Here is an 18,192-nt window from a genome sequence, read left to right on the forward strand (position 1 = left end):
AATATTTTATAAGTTGAGGGGGTGGCTAGAAGGATTATTTATCCTATCCTTTTCAAGTATTCCTTAAAGAGGTGGGGTTTCAGGTGTCTCCGGAAGGTGGTGATTGATAACGCTGTCCTGGCGTGAGGGAGTTTGTTCCACCATTGGGGAGCCAGAGCAGCGAACAGTTTTGACTGGGCTGAGCGGGAACTGTACTTCCTCATCAATTTTATGTCATTTTAAATGGACAAAAAAGAGCTTTTCTTTGGTAGGGAGACGAGCAGGCCAGAGGTGGACTTTTGAACGCAGTGCCCTTATTTGGGTGTAGGGCCTGATCAGAGCCTGAGGTTCATGTATTGTGATATAGGCTACCAGCTCACAGCTCCGTGAGGCAAGCACCATGGTCTTGATAGCGGATGCGATAGAGCATGACACACAAAACTGGAAGCCAGTGGACAGGAGCGGAGAAAAGCAAGGGGTTACATTTGAGAGAACTTGGGAAGGTTGAACACTAGACGGGCTGCGGCGTTCTGGATGAGTTGTGGTCAATGATGATTATGATAATCTGCTTGAGCCTGTAACTATGCTTTCACTGCATTGATTTATGGCAAAGAAAATGTGCCAACCTTTCTGGGTAATTATGGCTAATTTGATTTCCTCATGCATGACAATACCTACTAGCCTATACGTTGGCACATTGACTCTGTACCTGCACCCCCTGTATATAGCCCCACTATTGTTATTTACTGCTGCTCTTTAATTATTTGTTATTCCTATCTCCTACTTTTTTGGGGGGTATTTTCTTAAAACTGCATTGGTGGTTAAGGGCTTTGTAAGTATGCATTTCACTGTAAGGTGAAATGTTGTATTTGGCGCATGTGACTGTGATTTTTTAAATTTGATTTACTGAGCTTCTCTTAATTAACGATGGGCTCCAAATTACAGGTAACGAAAATAAGTACCCTCTCAGGAGATGAGCTGTGTAAAGAGAGTGCATAAAGCGCTTCAGAAGAACACCTTGGTTCCTGTGACATTAAGAAAACTATGCTGGCTATACAGAGAGGAAGTATCATTCTGAAAGGGAAAGGTTAGTACCATTTCCAAATGAGAGGGGGAGGTTTTCTAAAATATTTATGCTAAAGGATAAACACAAGGTTATGAATGTTGTGTCTCTATGATGTGGCAGATGTGTCCGAACCCCATTTAAACAGCCTTGTGTGTCCTGATAAGGAGTCCTTCAGGTCTGCATTTAGCAGAGCCTTCACAAAGTATTCTCACCTCCTTGAATTCTCCACATTTTGTTGTGGTACAGCCTGCATTTTAAATGGATTATATTGAGATGTTCTGTCACTGGCATACACACAATACCCCATAATGCTGGAATTATGTTTTTAGACATGTTTTCAAGTTAATTAAAAATGAAAATCTGAAATGTCTCGAGTATATTCATATTTAACCCCTTTGTTATGGCAAGCCTAAATAAGTAACAAGTCACACAAGTTTAATTGACTCACTGTGTGCAAAAAAATAGTGTTCAACATAATTTTATAATTACGACCTCATCTCTGTACAATTATCTGTAAGGTCCCTCAGTCGAGCAGTGACTTTCAAACACAGATTCAACCACAAAGACCAGGGAGGTTTTCCAATGCCTCTCAAAGAATGGCACCTATTGGTAGATGGGTAAAAATTCAAATCAATATACCCAGTATCAATAAACCCAGTCACTACAAAGATATAGGTGTTCATCCTAACACAGTTGCCGGAGAGGAAGGCCAATGGTGACTTTAAAATAGTGACAGAGTTTAATGGCTGTGACAGGAGAAAACTGAGGATGGATTAACAACATTGTAGTTACTCCACAATACTAACCTAATTGAAAGAGTGAAAAGAAGAAAGCCTGTAGAGAAACAAAATATTCAAAAATATGAATCTTGTTTGCAATAAGGCACTAAAGTAAAACTGCAAAAATTGGCATTTAAATTCACTTTATGTCCTGAATACAAAGCATTATGTGTGGGGCAAATCCAACACATCACTGAGTACCACCCCATATTTTCAAGCATGGTGGTGGCTACATCATGTTATGGGTGTGCTTGTCATCAGCAAGGACTACATAGTTTTTTGGGGGATAAAAAGAAACTGAATTGAGCACAATTCTGGAGGAAAACCTGGCTCAGTCTGCTTTCAAAACAGACACTGGGAGACAAATTCCCCTTTCAGCAGAACAATAACCTAAAATACAAGGCCAAATATTTATTTGAACCTTTATTTTATCAGGGAGTCTCTTTTACAGATGAGCCCTGAATTTCATAAATGACAGAAAATACTCACATCAAAATATAAATTACGAAATGCAAGCAGAAAGAAAAACATGGCCTTAAAAAACAGTAATAAAGGTCCTCAATCAGCTTTCTAAATTGCCCTAGAGGCACAAAAACATAAATTAAGAAGATTTTGAAGATTGTTCAACAAATAAAAGCTGACTAGAGACCAAAGGAATTTCTATCCCTGAGACCAAAGGATTTTCTATCCCTGAGACCAGGTGTGGTAACTCATAGGTCTAAAGTTTAGCAAAGATCTTAGGTACAGTGGGACTTTTTGTAAAAAGGCCTTATAAATGAAAACATAGCAATGTATCAACCTACGTGACATCAGAGGTAGAGGTCGACCGATTAATCGGAATGGCCGATTAATTAGGGTCGATTTTCAAGTTTTCATAACAATCGGAAATCTGTATTTTTGGACGCCGAGTTGGCTGATTAAAAAATGTACACCTTTATTCATCCTTTATTTAACTAGGCAAGTCAGTTAGGAACAGTGGGAACATTACATTTACATTACATTTAAGTCATTTAGCAGACGCTCTGCCTTGTTCAGGGGCAGAATGACAGATTTTTTACCTTGTCAGCTAGGGGATTCAATCTTGCAACCTTACAGTTAATTAGTCCAACACTAACCACCTGATTACATTGCACTCCACGAGGAGACTGCCTGTTACGCGAATGCAGTAGAAGCCAAGGTAAGTTGCTAGCTAGCATTAAACTTATCTTATAAAAAACAATCAATCAATCATAATCACTAGTTAACTACACATGGTTGATGATATTACTAGTTTATCTAGCGTGTCCTGCGTTGCACATGATCGATGCGGTGCGTATTCGCAAAAAAGGACTGTCTTGCTCCAATGTGTACTTAACCATAAACATCAATGCCTTTCTTAAAATCAATACACAAGTATATATTTTTAAACCTGCATATTTAGTTAATATTGCCTGCTAACCTGGCTCGTTGCGAACTCTGTGAAGACTATTTCTTCCTAACAAAGACAGCCAACTTCGCCAAACGGGGAATGATTTAACAAAAGCTCATTTGCGAAAAAAGCCATATCGTTGCACGACTGTAACTAACCATAAACATCAATGCCTTTCTTAAAATCAATACACAGAAGTATATATTTTTAAACCTGCATATTTTGATAAAAGAAATCCAGGTTGGCAGGCAATATTAACCAGGTGAAATTGTGTCACTTTTCTTGTGTTGATTGCACAGAGTCAGTGTATATGCAGCAGTTTGGGCCGCCTAATTTGCCAGAATTTTACGTAATTATGACATAACATTGAAGGTTGTGCAATGTAACAGGAATATTTAGACTTATGGATGCCACAGTATTTCACTGAAAGAATAAATTTCTTGTTTTCGAGATGATAGTTTCCAGAGTTGGCCATATTAATGACCTAAGACTCGTATTTGTATGTTATTATGTTATAATTAAGTCTATGGTTTGATAGAGCAGTTTGACTGAGCGATGGTAGGCACCAGCAGGCTTGTAAGCATTCATTCAAACGGCACTTTCGTGCGTTTTGCCAGCAGCTCGTCGCTGTTCTTCAAGCATTAAGCTTGAAGCTTTTTTAAAATCTGACACGCCAGGTGGATTAACAACAAGCTAAACTGTGTTTTGCTATATTGCACTTGTGATTTCATGAAAATTAAATATTTTTAGTAATTTAATTTGAATTTGGCGCTCTGCAATTCAGCGGATGTTGACGAAAATGATCCCGTTAACGGGATGGGTGCGCCAAGAAGTTAAGAAGGAAAGAAATTCCACAAACTAACTTTTAACAAGCACATGTGTTAAATGAAATGCATTCCAGGTGACTACCTCCTGAAGCTGGTTGAGAGAACGCAAGTGTGCAATGCTGTCATCAAGGCAAAGGATGGCTACTTTGAAAAATATCAAATAGATTTTGGTTTGATTCACTTTTTGATTTCTCCATTATTTGTGTCATTTCATAGTTTCTTCACTATTTTCTACAATGTAGAAAAGAGTAAAGATAAAAACCTTTGAATGAATTGGTGTTCAAAAACTTTTGGTCCAGTAGTGTATTTCTATAGAAGCCCATTTTTATTCTCAGCTTCTTAACTAACTCGTCAATATTCTATTTAAAAGGACAGCTTTTCATCTATCCAGATATTTGTGAGCAGGGACACAATCAATATGGACACCATCCAAAGTGCATATACTTAAATCAGAGTTAATTTTATGCGCTCTAGAGAACTTATACTTAGTTTTACCTGCAATCAATACTCATTTCAGGTGAATAAGGTGTGTCTGTAATACAATAAAGGCAAACTGTAGTTCACAGAACCTGGTCAACCGTGGGGTAAATAGTATACACAACAGTCTCATCGGCATACAAGTGCAGGTTACAATTGTTTACAGACAAGTCGATATTGTTAAGGTAAACAGCAAAAAGTACAGGACCCAGAATCGACCCCTGCGGGACACCTTTCGCAATATCCAAGAAACCTGATTTAACACCATAAGTAGATAAAGTTCTCTCTGTCAAGTCATTTTTAAACCAGTTACATGCAGCCTGGCCTAGACCAATTGAGGAAAGCCTCTGAATTAGCAGTGGGTGATCAACAGTATCGAAAGCCTTTGACAGGTCAATGAAGAGGGCAGCACGTTGCCTTTATCCATACAGTTAACCACATAATTTATAACTAGGGATGCAGCAGAGATAGTGCTATGACCTGGTCTAAAACCAAACTGGTGTACATTTACAATATATTTCAAAGACCTTAGCTGATAATTAATCAAGTCTCATATTTTAGCTAGGCAAGAAAGTTTAGAAAAAGGGTGATAATCATTTAGCCACACTGGAGTTGCTTACCAAGATGACATTGATTGTTCCTGAGTGGCCTAATTACAGTTTTGACTTAAATGTGCTTGAAAACAAGACTTGAAAATGGCTGCCTGGCAATGATCAACAACCAACTTGACAGAGCTTGAAGAATTTAAGAATAATGTGCAAATATTGTACAATCCAGGTGTGCAAAGCTCTTAGACTTACCCAGAAAGACTCACAGCTGTAATCGCTGCTAAAAGGTGAAAAGGTGATTCAGTGGTGTGAATACTTTTGTAATTTAGATAACTGTATTTAATTTTGAATAAATGCGCAAACAAATCTAACAACATGTTTTCACTTTGTCATTATGGGGTATTGTGTGTAGATGGGTGAGGAAATAATAAAGATTTAATCCATTTTGAACTGTTAACCCAGAACTGAAGTCTTGCGTAGTTGGTCAGCTGCTCAATTAAGTTATGGGTCAATACATCTTAAGAGAAGAGACCAAGAGACACTAGAATGAGAAGCGGAAAGAGGAGCTCCACCCTCTCTCTTCGCAAGTTACAGGCCAAATACAATCTCCCCTTCCAAAATTCCAAAGATGCTAACACATGCGGAATCGTGATTTGTCCAAATAACCAGCGAAAAACCTAAACACCAGAACTATGGTTTCTCGCATCTCGCTCAGTCCCAAAAGATTATACGGTACCAGTTATATTTATGTAGATCTGTCCATGTGAAATTACATAAAACATTTTAAAAAATGTCCTTACTGCAATGTTAAAGAGTGCAAAATGCCTACCATCTATCGCAACCATTTCTGACCAGCTAAAGTCTTAGGGCTAAGGCTCAGTGGTCCTGTTGAATCATCTCTGCCAGTCACAAGGTCTGTGATGATCAAACGGTGAAAGCCTGCCTTGACAGGCTGTCTGTGTGATTCTCCTGAGCCTATGTGATCAAACCCAGGGTGTCTGACCAATTAAACACCACTTGTTAGGAGTCATCACCTCTGAGGTACAACAGACAACGAGAGAGAGCAGCCCATGCCGCAGCATAATCTCTACAGGAAAAACAAAACCGATGCAATGGGCTCCTAAATATACCAGCAGTTAGGAGAATGATGGTAAATAAGGTCATGAGTGACTCCAGACTCATCAAATAGGCTAGATACAGTCATTGGCAAACGCAAACAGGTTTAGGGCCTATTCAAATCAACCTACTCACTTGTAGTGAGGTTTGATATAATTACAGGTTGTACAGCTGCTGAAACAGCAGCGGTGTCTTTTGGGGCTTCACTTGCCCTGTGCCAGCCGTGTAACAGAGAGACAGAAACACTGTGCCCACTGCTCATTGTCGCTACAGAGGGTTATTTTTCATGGCTCCTTTAATGAGACCCTGCTGGTCTGGTCTCAGGCCATAAAGTCAGCCACAGCATGGGTCAGCATTGTGTGTGTGTCTCCAACAGGGTAGAAAAATAACTACTGCAGAGCCAGAGGTATTTATAGAAACAGGGAAAGTTACTTAAAATGCCAGTCTTGATGCATGATCAGGGGCAATTGAAAATGTGTTGCCAACAACTTGGTTGCCTTCTCCCAATATATGTAGGTCATTGAGGTTCATAAAGTAATCAGTGCTCCCAGCCATCCAGGACGTCCTTGCCAAGCTGTGTCTGAGAAAGGAATGAGAAAGTGCCAAAGACTCCAGCCACCCGAGACATAGACTGTTCTCAAAGCTCCCATCCAGCACGCAGAACCGGTGCATCATGGCTCAGACAAACAGACTCCAAAACCACTTCTATCCCCTGGCCATAAGACTTAAATGGCCAAACAACTACTGCTCTCCATCGCCCACAGACTATCCACACTGATTATATACCCATCCACAGGTATCTACCCAGGTTTCTAAAATGAACATTGATTAGATGCATTACTCCATTACGCTGCTGTTCATTGATTATTGACTGCCATAAACATGAGTATTTATCTTGCTACTGGTCACTATTACTCCCGTTCACACATATGGTAATATATATAAGTATTTATACACTGCTCAAAAAAATAAAGGGAACACTAAAATAACACATCCTAGATCTGAATGAATGACATTCTTATTAAATACTTTTTTCTTTACATAGTTGAATGTGCTGACAACAAAATCACAAAAAAAGTATCAATGGAAATCAAATTTATCAACCCATGGAGGTCTGAATTTGGAATCACACTCAAAATTAAAGTGTAAAAAAATCACACTACAGGCTGATCCAACTTTGATGTAATGTCCTTAAAACAATTCAAAATGAGGCTCAGAAGTGTGTGTGGCCTCCACGTGTCTGTATGACCTCCCTACAACGCCTGGGCATGCTCCTGATGAGGTGGCGGATGGTCTCCTGAGGGATCCCCTCCCAGACCTGGACTAAAGCATCCGCCAACTCCTGGACAGTCTGTGGTGCAACGTGGCGTTGGTGGATGGAGCGAGACATGATGTCCCAGATGTGCTCAATTGGATTCAGGTCTGGGGAACGGGCGGGCCAGTCCATAGCATCAATGCCTTCCTCTTGCAGGAACTGCTGACACACTCCAGCCACATGAGGTCGAGCATTGTCTTGCATTAGGAGGAACCCAGGGCCAACCGCACCAGCATATGGTCTCACAAGGGGTCTGAGGATCTCATCTCGGTACCTAATGGCAGTCAGGCTACCTCTGGCGAGCACATGGAGGGCTGTGCGGCCCCCCAAAGAAATGCCACCCCACACCATGACTGACCCACTGCCAAACCGGTCATGCTGGAGGATGTTGCAGGCAGCAGAGCATTCTCCACGGTGTCTCCAGACTCTGTCACATGTGCTCAGTGTGAACCTGCTTTCATCTGTGAAGAGTACAGGGCACCAGTGGCGAATTTGCCAATCTTGGTGTTCTCTGGCAAATGCCAAACGTCCTGCACGGTGTTGGGCTGTAAGCACAACCCCCACCTGTGGACGTCGGGCCCTCATACCACCCTCATGTAGTCTGCTCAAATGGTCAGAAACAGACACATGCACATTTGTGGCCTGCTGGAGGTCATTTTGCAGGGCTCTGGCAGTGCTCCTCCTGCTCCTCTTTGCACAAAGGCGGAGGTAGCGGTCCTGCTGCTGAGTTTTTGCAACCCCTACGGCCTCCTCCACGTCTCCTGATGTACTGGCCTGTCTCCTGGTAGCGCCTTCATGCTCTGGACACTACGCTGACAGACACAGCAAACCTTCTTGCCACAGCTCGCATTGATGTTCCATCCTGGATGAGCTGCACAACCTGAGCCACTTGTGTGGGTTGTAGACTCCGTCTCTTGCTACCACTAGAGTGAAAGCACCGCCAGCATTCAAAAGTGACCAAAACATCAGCCAGGAAGCATATGAACTGAGAAGTGGTCTGTGGTCCCCACCTGCAGAACCACTCCTTTACTGGGGTGTCTTGCTAAATGCCTATAATTTCTACCTGTTGTCTATTCCATTTGCACAACAGCATGTGAAATTTATTGTCAATCAGTGTTGCTTCCTAAGTGGACAGTTTGATTTCTCAGAAGTGTGATTGACTTGGAGTTACATTGTGTTGTTTAAGTGTTGCCTTTATTTTTTGGAGCAGTGTATATTCCTACAACCAGTCACTTTCAGCCCTGTTTACATGTACATCCTTCTCCAGTCATGTCACGACTTCTGCCGAAGTCGTTGCCTCTCCTTGTTCGGGCGGTGCTCGGCGTTCGACGTCACCGGTCTTCATTGATCCTAGCCATCATTGATCCTTTTTTCATTTTCCATTGGTTTTGTCTTGTCTTCCCACACACCTGTTTTCTATCCCATTCATTACCTGTTGTGTATTTAACCCTCTGTTTCCCCTCATGTCTTTGTCAGAGATTGTTTTATTGTCAGTGTAGTGTGATTGTTGTATTAGGTGCGCGTCGGGTCCTCGTACCCATGCTTGTTTGTTTTTGTACGTTTAGTGTTATGGAGCATACTCTGTGGACTTTATTAAAAGACTCCATTTGACTCTCCTGCGCCTGACTTCCCTGCCACCTATTACACCTATGCATTGACAAGTCACTTGTTATGTATAAACCCACCTGCACATTGAATATAAAGTACTGGCACTGACCTGTATATTCATCATTCTCATGTTTATATAACGCATCATAGTTCTTGTGTTTTTTATTCGTTAGTCTATTATATTGTTATTATTTTAGATCCGTTGTATCCTGTGCACATGGCGAATAAACTTTTACATTTGAAACTATTCTTATTAGAGGTCTACCGATTAAATCGGAATGGCCGATTAATTAGGCAAGATTTCAAGTATTCATAACAATAGGTAATCAGTATTTTTGGACACAGATTTGCCAATTTTATTTTATTTTTTTACATCTTTATTTATCTAGGCAAGTCAGTTAAGAACACATTCTTATTTTCAATGATGGCCTAGGAACAGTGGGTTAACTGCCTTATTCAGGGGCAGAACGACATATTTTTACCTTGTCAGCTCGGGGTTTCGTTTTTGCAACCTTCCGGTTACTAGTCCAACGCTCTAACCACCTGCCTTACATTGCACTCCACGAGGAGACTAGTGATTATGTTAAGATTGATTGTTTTTTATAAGATAAGTTGCTAGCGAGCATTAAACGTATCTTGGCTCCTTTCTGCACTCGCGTAACATGTAGTCAGCCTGCCACGCAGTCTCCTCGTAGAGTGAAATGTAAATCGTCAATAATCTGCGTCGAAAAATTCTGATTACCGATTGTTATGAAAACTGGAAATCGGTTAACCTCTAGTTGGCAAACCTGTATTTGGGGAGTTTCTCGCATTCTTCTCTGCAGATCCTCTCAAGTCTGGTTGGATGGGGAGTGTCACTACACAGCTATTTTCAGGTGTCTCGAGATGTTTGATCAGGTTAAAGTCCGGGCTCTGGCTGGGCCACTCAAGGACTATCAGAGACTTGCCCCGAAGCCACTCCTGCGTTGTCTTGGCTGTGTGCTTAGGGTTGTTTTCCTGTTAGAAGGTGAACCTTTGCCCCAGTCGGAGGTCCTGAGTGCTCTGGAGCAGATTTTCATCAAGGATCCCTCAGTACTTTGCTTAGTTTGTCTTTCCCTCGATCCTGACTAGTCTCCCAGTCCCTGCCGCTGAATAACATCCTCCACAGCAGGATGCGGCCACCATACTTCACCATAGGCATGGTACCAGCTTTCCTCCAGACATGACACTTGACATTAAGGACACAAAGTTCAAACTTGGTTTCATCAGACCAGAGAATCTTGAAACTGATGGTCTGAGAGTCCTTTAGGTACCTTTTGGCAAACTCCAAGCAGGCTGTCATGTGCCTTTTACTGAGGATTGGCTTCCATCTGGCCACTCTACCGCCTGATTGGTGGAGTGCTACAGAGGTGGGAGAACCTTCCAGAAGGACAACCATCTCCACAGAGGAACTCTGGAGCTCTGTCAGAGTGATCTCGGGTTCTTGGTCACCTTCTCGATTGCTCAGTTTGGCCGGGCGGCCAGCTCTAGGAAGAGTCTAGTTTGTTCCAAAATTCTTCCATTTAAGAATGATGGAGGCCACTGTGTTCTTGGGGACATTCAATGCTGCAGAATTATTTTGGTACCCTTCCCCAGATCGGTGCCTCGACACAATCCTGTCTCGGAGCTCTACGGACAATTCCTTCAACCTCATGGCTTGGTTTTTGCTCTGACGTGCACGGTCAACTGTGGGACCTTATATAATTTTCCACCATAATTTGCAAATAAATTCATTAAAAATCCTACAATGTGATTTTCTGGATTTTTTTCTTCTCATTTTCTCTGTCATAGTCGAAGTGTACCTATGATGAAAATTACAGGCCTCTCTCATCTTTTTAAGTGGGAGAACTTGCACAATTGGTGGCTGACTAAATACTTTTTTGCCCCACTGTATATATTTTTGGCTGTGACTTGCGGCTGACTATCAGGCAGTAGGCTTGTCACGATACCAACATTTGACAAACAATATGATACCAGGCCAAGTATCGCGATACCACGGTGAAAAAAGAAAAGTAGCCTAGCATCCGGTTAGCTCCGTCCCCCGGAAGCTTGTTCCTGTTTTATAAACATTCTACAAAATCCTGTCACTGAAATTCACACGTCTACAACACAACTTCACACTGCATAATAGAATGCTGCGTAGAAATGGCTGATTGACTCATATTTGCAAAGGCCTACCTGTGATTTGGCTGGAGGAACGGGAGGAAGGAATATACATCAGTGGAGGCTGCTGAAGAGAGACGGCTTATACTACTGGCTGGAACGGCACAAATGGAATGGCATCAAACACATAGAAACCATGTGTTTGATACCATTCCACTCATTCCGCACCGGCCATTAACAGAAGCCCGTCCTCCCCAATTCAGGTTCCACCAACCTCCTGTGATATACATGCATAATGATCTGCATGTTATTGTGTCAGTAAGGAGAAAACACTGCATGAAACCTTTACTCTTCAGTTAACACACACACACTCTTCCTCGCTCTCGTAAAACACACACTCTTCCTCCCACACCGTCTCCTTCGCTCTTGTAAAACACACACACAGTTCCCAACTTTTAAAATGTTCGGCAACAAACAGAATTTAAGGAGCACCAGAATTGAATCGATTGTTGATATAGTTTAGACTTACATTAGGCCTATAATCCTACCTTTTGAAGCACATCTCATGAGTAGCAAACCCTTTTCCTTTCTTCCTGGGCCAAACAAATTTGCCTAAACCTAATGTCAAGTTACTAAGTTGTTAGTTAATAACATGATTGAACAACGTTGTTTGTTATCAAACCAATAACTAGTGACCCGGGATTAGTATAAAATGGCCCGCGACATGATGTGTGAAATCATATCAAATGCGCACGAATCCCGATAGAAAGAGAAAAGGTATATTTGGTAACGTGGGTCATATTGTTTTCACCGTTTAAGCTAGAGACAAGTTGTTTTCTTTGCTGTAAAGCTGCATGCGTGTAGCCTCTGACACTCAGAGGCAGCATGACAGTGAACTTGCAAAGTCTACTCTGACTGATCTGTGCTCTTGGTTATAACAGGGGATGAAACGATACAACGTGTCAACATTGCTCGCTTTGCACTCCGCTCCAATGTAACAAAACGTACAAATCTAACAGAAGACTCATCAGGGTCTGGGTGTGCATCCCTGCTAGCCATCACGGCTAAATGATATATTGTTTTAGAACTGAAGGTGGAATGGACAGGTGAAGAGTGGACAGAGAGTAGCAGTAGGGCTGGTTGGGGATGAGGCTGGCTGATTACAGCTGTGCAATGCGCATGAAAGTGAACTGGATATTATTGAGAAATTAAACATTTTGTAGCAGGTTCTTTGGATCAGTAGGGCTGAAAAAGTATTCTAAAATGTTGGTATAAGTATCATGACATTTTGGTGCCGTGATATTGGTAAAAGTCCACAATGAAACTGACATCAAAGGTGGAGAATGATAGCCTCCATTTGCATCAAGTAGCCTACCATTTGATTCAATAAACATGTTGAAATGATGATATCACTGGAGTCATTGCAAATACATTTGTGCCCCTTGGGAACCTACCTGGAGTTGGCAAACATATTTAATACATAGCCTATAACTTGTTTATTGTTGTTGTAGCCTTGTGTTATTATGCAATTATTAATGGCCATGTTTAGTTAATGAAGTTGGAAGTTCTCAATTGTGATCATGGTCAGTCCATGTTATCATGCTAACATGCTATCATGTTGAATACATTTGTCTGTCAATTTGAACTAAACAAGCTGCTAAAGTGTTCATTTTACATATTGCCTAGGTTACTGTAGGCTGAAACTAGATGCCGTCCTATCAGGGGCTGTAGGCTATCTAGCTAACCAAACTATGACAAAGTTTAATTACAATCATAAACCCAGATTTTAGTCAGTAGGCCTAGCCTATTGAAATGACATGTTAATCTCCCAAATAGGCCATTTATAACAGTTTGTAATCTTAACACCTGGCACACAAGTCACAATTGAAAGATAACTTTAAAAATGTGTCCAAGTGTCTCTTGAACAGAGATCGAAATCCTCTTTCCAACCCTCAAGTTCTTTCCAACCCTCAAGTTATACTGAACAAAAATATAAAATGCAACATGCAACAATTAACGATTTTGCTGAGTTACAGTTCACATAAGGAAATCAGTCAATTGAAATAAATGAATTAGGCCCTAATCTATGGATTTTACATGACTGGGCAGAGGTGCAGACATGGGTGGGCCTGGGAGGGCATAGGCCCACCCACTTGGCAGCTAGGCCAAGTCAATCAGAATACATTTTTCCCCACATAAGGGCTTTATTACAGACAGAACTACTCCTCAGCACCCCGCCCCTCCTCCCCTCAGACAATCCCGCAGGTGATGATGCCGGATGTGGAGGTCCTGGGATGGCGTGGTTACACGTGGTCTGCGGTTGTGAGGCCTGTTGGACATACTGCCAAATATTCTAAAACGAGGTGGTAAATTAACATTCAATTCTCTGGCAACAGCTCTGGTGGACATTCCTGCAGTCAGCACACGGGTCAGGTGGATGGATTATCTTGGCAAATGAGAAATGCCCACTAACAGGGATGTAAACAAATTTGTGCACAACATTTGAGAAGTAAGCTTTTGGAACATTTCTGGGATATTTTTATTTCAGCTAATGAAACATGGGGCCTACACTCCACATTAGTGAATAATTTCTTATGGCATTTTAATTATTTTATTAGGTTAGTCACGTTAACTAGCAATAATTGTTCTGATGGAAAACCGAATTTTGCTCTTCACATTATAAGTTAAATTGATATTCCTTCATTTGATTTAGCGTTATGGTGTTAAAAGTGGTTTGGCTAAGTGTGGCAACAACTTTGTTGCTGCGAAACAAAACAATTGGGCTAGTTTTCTGGGCTTGTGGTAGGGTTCTGAGTGGTAACTACCTGACAACCCTACTCTGCAGAATGGAATTGGGTTGATACCACGATGTTTGACAGGTCAATCTCGAAACATGGAACTTTGTCTTGAAATATGTTACAACCTGGCCACAAGAGCTTGACACAACAGTAAAAGTTGAAAATAACAAATCAAAATACTTTTTTCAAGTTAAACGCTAGCAACCGACACGCTGGGTCTAACAATGTTTAGATAAATTATAACGTTACACGGTCATCAGCGATTGCTACAGTAACAAGCTAGCTCTATTTCAAACAAGAAACTAACTACCATGGACATCAACATAACGTATTTCCCAAGCCAAGTCCACAGTTGACTATATAACTCAAATGTTAAACTATAAATAAATGAGTTTACGTCCGCGTGGACCTCCTTCCACTGAAGTGAACTTTCAACTCGTGCTTCGGTTTACCGGCATCACTACCGGCATGAGGTTTGAACCAATGTGCTGATGTAAGCATTCAAGACTGTCATCACGATGGCTTGTTTAAATGTCAAGTACACATATCGGGCGACTTTGTTGATTTAGTTGTAAGGAGTACATGCACATCTCACCGTGATCAGATGCGTGAGTCGCCATTCATTCGGTTCGTTAAGGAGGAGGAACAAGCGATACGAACCGCCCATTCTCCTTGATAGCGTCGACACTGCTGCCTTGCTTCACACATGACTAACATATGCTACTAAATTGCTTCTAATAGTCTTCCGTGCAAATAATGTCCATCATCTCGAGTAATAGCAGAAAACCCTTACTTGAGGGTCCTCATGTTTATCACGAACAGAATGTTTACCACCCATTTAATCGTGACCTTAAAATGCATGGATCATACAGGACATGTGTATATACAGTGCTTCATTTGTAAATCAGGAGGTGCCGGTGTTGTGCGGAAATGCTCCCCCTTCCAGAATCCCCCCCACGCACTCTATTTTTCGTTGCTGCGACTTGTTGCTAGTTGAGATTTCTGTTCACGTTGGGCTGCATTTCATTATATTTTTAATATCGGTTTGATTGCGGGGAGGCACTAGTAATGTCTGCAGTTTTCGGTTTGGCTATTTGTTTAAAGTGTATTAGTCTATAAATAAATCTCTTTGCCAAAATTCGTCATCTCTCCCATGTCTTATTCGACTAGTTGTTCTGAAATGTTTATTGCTTGCCTACATTTGACTCCCTCCTCTGTTTTAATATAACACACACACATTAAAAATTCATTTTGGTTGCCAAACGTGAAGTTTGTTCTATAGAAAGTATTTGACCTATGCCACAAAATTAAGGAAATTAGATGGGGGGATTCCGGCAGGCAACATTGACAATGGAGAAAATGTTAAGTTAATTTCCTACAATTCTACACATTTTTCCGTAGTATGGAGTTAACTGCAAAATGAGTATAATTGCATGACATTTGTTATAAAAGGGGCAGAGATACATTTTTGCCGTTTTAAAGCTAATTTCCTGCAATTATACCCATTTTGCCATGGGGTGGAGATGTTGGTAGTTTTAAAGTTATTTTCCTGCAAATTTACACATTTTGCCATGACTTATGTCATGTTAATGATAACTGAGTAAAAGTGAATAACAAAATAAATGGGGGCCCCCTGGAGGTCAGGACATCTGGGAACATGGCCAGTTGGTATACAGCCATGATTACTATACGTTTAAGTAATTGCTAAGACTAACTTATCAATCTAAATAGTTAGCTGATCAACTAATTGAGTGACTGACAAAACAAGAGAGACACTGCTGATGCACAACCACATTTCAAAATGTTACTTAGTGTACTCCACTAGCGGCCGGGGGCCCTAAGCAACTGCTTATGCGTGTAGCTGGTCATGAATAGAGCCGATGTGACTCCTTACTCTTCACTGAAAAAAATATGACTGCAGCATGTAAAGTGTTGGTCCCATGTTTCATAAGCTGAAATAAAAGATCCCAGAAATGTAACAAATGCACAATAAGCTTATTTCTCTAAAATGTTGGGCACAAATGTGTTCACATCCCTATTTGTGAGCATTTCTCCTTTACCAAAATAATCCATCCACCTGGCAGGTGTAGCATATCAAGAAGTGGATTAAACAGCATGATCATTACACAGGCACCCCTTGTGCTGGGGACAGTGAAAGGCCACTCTAAAATGGGCCGTTTTTTCACACAACACAATGCCACAGATGTCTCAAGTTGAGGGAGTGTGCAATTGGCATGCTGACTGCAGAAATGTCCACCAGAAATGTTGCCAGAGAATTGAATGTTAATTTCTCAACCATATGTCACCACCAACGTTGTTTTAGAGAATTTGGTGGTACGTCGAACCGGCCTCACCAGCAGACCACATATGGCATTGTGTGGGCGAGCGGTTTGCTCATTTGGTGGTGGGGTTAGGGAAACCCAACACAATTGCATTTTATCGATGGCAATTTGAATGCACAGAGATACCGTGACGTGATCCTGAGGTTCATTGTCGTGCCATTCATCCACCGCCATCCTTGTTTCAGCATGACACAATTCCTGGAAGCTGAAAATGTTCAATGGCCATGGCCACCAGATGTCACCTATTGAACATGTTTAGGATGCTCTGGATCAACGTACGACAGCGTATACCAGTTCCGGCCAATATCCAGCGACTTCGCATAGCCATGGAAGAGGATTGAGAACATTCTACAGGCCACAATCAACAACCTGATCAACCCCATGCGAAGCAGATGCCTAATTGATTTCTAATGACTTCTTTTCTTATTTGAACTAACTCTTTGAAATTGTTGCATGCTGCATTTATATGTTTAAGTATACATGTCAGAAAGGCATGTTTGATCTACATAGCCTATTTATCTTAACATTTCAAAACATCCAATACTGCCGAATCCAGGCATCTTTTTTTTTCTTACTCCAGCATCAGGACCGTACATCAATACAGACACATTGTGGTTGGTTAGGGCTTTATCATCTACATCTTCAGTGTGGTGTCATTAAAATCGTCATTTCTCAAAAGGCAAGGCAATGTGATTTTTTTTTCATGAAAATGTTGGACCAGACCACCCTGATATGACGCAGAGCAGCGAGACAGATTTGTACCCCCTTTTAAGTCCCTCAATATACTTACTGTCATACTCTACTGTAGATTTTAACATGCATAACATGTCATTGTCTTACATTTCCAACCATTCATGTACCGAAATAAAGAAATGCATAGACAAATCAAATGTTGCTGGCACAAGTAGCACGTGTCCCTGCATTGCAGCACCCTGGGATGCAGTTTCCCCAGACCCCCCCCCCCCTTCCTCCACTGGGCTGGATGAGTCACATCTCCCTAAGTTGATTGACACACTGAGCAGCCAGTGGCAGGTGAACCTTTTGAGGAAGAAATTGCAGGAATTGAGGCATTCAAAAAAGACAACATTGTCTGCACCCAAGTACAAAATCGTTTCAGTTTATTGAAAAACATTCATCTCACATACATAGTAAGCTTAATTACATCCCCTCAACAACCTGAAGGGTAAAAGCGAGTAGTGATAAAGCTATTAGAATCTCCTTCATACGGAACCTCTGCAGAGGTGGTAACATGAGATTACAGACTGTTCAACAAAACAGAGAGACAAACTGCTGTCTAATCACAATGTAGTCCAGAGAGGGGCAGTCTTTTCATGTGTAAAATTCTGATCAGGTCCAGTATGAACTCTGCCAGCTGGGTCCCAGTGGTGGTAAGACAAAGATGAATTGAATCCTTATGAATCTGGAAGGGATCAAAAAATATATATACATTCTCATACCACACTGGGCAATTCATAATCTTGCAGACATGAAGGAAATTACTTACAGAGCTACCAATGAGTAGGCTGCCTGATGATTGAGTTAACGTCCATCCCACTGGGCCCTGGGTTGCCAATGTTCTTCAAAAGACCTGTCTTGTCCCTGGCAGTGTGACGAGCCACAGACAGCTTGAACGGCCATATGAAGTTGCTGACCACCCGAAAGTTCATCCCCACAGAGTAGATCTCATGGATCAGGTCCTCTAGACAGATTATGCCATATTTGCCTGAGAGGAGATGGAAACATTGTATACGTATCTCAATGAAAATCACTGTCGGAAAACCACCATTTCATATTTTCTGTATGATCTG

At 41.4% G+C, this 18,192-nt stretch overlaps 1 protein-coding gene and 1 long non-coding RNA gene across 2 annotated transcripts in view; both read right to left on the reverse strand.

Moving 5' to 3' along the window:
- Positions 1-14,914, reverse strand: part of LOC123995129 (sodium-dependent multivitamin transporter-like) — a 36,210-nt gene extending 21,296 nt beyond the window's left edge. The window contains exon 1 of the mRNA XM_046298500.1: positions 14,638-14,914. The gene's annotated coding sequence lies outside the window, so the exon portion shown is untranslated. The remainder of the gene's footprint in view (positions 1-14,637) is intronic.
- A 2,571-nt stretch (positions 14,915-17,485) lies between these two features.
- On the reverse strand, positions 17,486-18,102 carry LOC123995954. The gene is made up of 2 exons (XR_006831920.1): positions 17,889-18,102; positions 17,486-17,804 (listed from the first exon to the last, which is right to left on the reverse strand). It is a non-coding gene; the product is annotated as an uncharacterized LOC123995954 (long non-coding RNA).
- Between the last annotated feature and the right edge of the window lie 90 nt (positions 18,103-18,192).

The sequence above is a fragment of the Oncorhynchus gorbuscha genome, linkage group LG14 (assembly GCF_021184085.1).
Source record: "Oncorhynchus gorbuscha isolate QuinsamMale2020 ecotype Even-year linkage group LG14, OgorEven_v1.0, whole genome shotgun sequence".
Classification (NCBI taxonomy): domain Eukaryota; kingdom Metazoa; phylum Chordata; class Actinopteri; order Salmoniformes; family Salmonidae; genus Oncorhynchus; species Oncorhynchus gorbuscha.